Consider the following 1,705-nt stretch of genomic DNA (forward strand, 5'->3'; position numbering starts at 1 on the left):
TCTGAGTTTTTCTGTGGAATTATGCCACTTGAATTCTCGCCTGCAAACATGGTATTTCTGTTGATACATTTGTGGACACTTGCATACAACACCACATTGTTTACTTATATACTTATAAATTAGTTCTAGCTTCCAAATATGAAAGAAAACATGCATTCTTTGTCCCTCTGGGCCTCATTTACTTGACTTAACATAATTTTTCCAAGTCCATTACTTCCTTGTAAATGATATAATAAAATTCTTCCTAATGAAAGTAAAACTAAGAAAATGGGGTGAGGGGCTAGGGTTGGCTTGTGAGGAATTAGGGAGACTGATAAAAGGGTTGACATCAATCAAGATGCATTGTATTTAAAAAGAAAAACACCTGATTTGTGGAATGGTAATTCCTCTGTACCTCTATTTAAAGATTATAAAAATATAATTTGAGAGCTGGGAAGGTGGCTCAGTGGTAGAGCGCTTGCCTTGCATGCCTGAGGCCCTGGGTTCGATTCCTCAGCACCACATAAGCAAAAAGAAAAAAGCCGGAAGTGGCGCTGTGGCTCAAGTGGTAGAGCGCTAGCCTTGAGCTGAAGAGCTGAGGGACAGCGTCCAGGCCCAGAGTTCAAGCCCCACAACCGGACCCAAAAAAAAAGAAAAAAAGAAAAGAGCAGAGACTGAGATTCTGAGGCATCATGCTAACCCAAGTCACATGCTAGACAACCAGACAAGAATAAAAGGTGTCCACAGTTCATATCAGCTGTTGTGCCTACAAGACTAAAAGATAAAGGTATGCTTTCAGGAATAACAGATCAGTAGAACTCCACACCAAATGATTCCTTCTTTTCCTTACCACTCTTAGACTGTGAAAGCATCCAGACACTAACTTGAAGAGGTGCCCAGAAGTGGACAGAAGGCTGAGAAATCTGGGAAACTAAGCATGTTTTCCTAAATAAACAGCATTACTTTAAAAAATGGCTTTAATTATTTGGTTGGACTAAATTTTAAAATGCATAGGGCTCTAAATTTATAAGAAAACCAAAATAGTCACAGGCAAAATAATGGAGCTGTTTTCTAGGCACATGCAATTTGCTCTGAGCATGAAGTCAATGTTACATAACCAACAAAAGAAGAAAGTTTCTGCAGAAAACATAGCTGCTACTCCAGCACATATTCTTACATACATGCAAGATCAACATGGTAGTTGGTAGGGAAAGAGTAGCAGCTGGGTGTGCCCCAAATTGTCTATGAGAAATGACCATGTTAATTACACAGGCCAAATAACTCCTTGGATTTCCTTTTTCTGTATATCTAAGTCCAATTAACAACAACAAAATAAAAAGCTTGCTCTTCCTTAGTTTGTTTGTCTGCAAGGAGGAATACAAACACCTTTCAGGGTTATTTGGAGAAATAAAATGATTTATATAGAGTTAAGAGCTTTCTGTAAACTGTCTAATACTACGTAGTGCATTGGCTTTAGAGAGTCCCTTGTACCTTCAAGGATTAGTTGCCAGTTGCCTTACTGTGGCCCAAACACAATGGAACCAAATGACCATGAAATAAAGTCTCTGAAACCATGAGCCACAATAAACCTTTTTACCTGTAAGGTACTTATTTCATTTATCTGTCACACACACACACACACACACACACACACACACACATCTATCTACTGATTTTTTTGTTGTTGTTTTGTTTTGTTTTTTGGTCCGGTCGTGGGGCCTGAACT

The sequence above is a fragment of the Dipodomys ordii genome, unplaced genomic scaffold, assembly GCF_000151885.1.
Source record: "Dipodomys ordii isolate 6190 unplaced genomic scaffold, Dord_2.0 Scaffold28, whole genome shotgun sequence".
NCBI classification, from domain to species: domain Eukaryota; kingdom Metazoa; phylum Chordata; class Mammalia; order Rodentia; family Heteromyidae; genus Dipodomys; species Dipodomys ordii.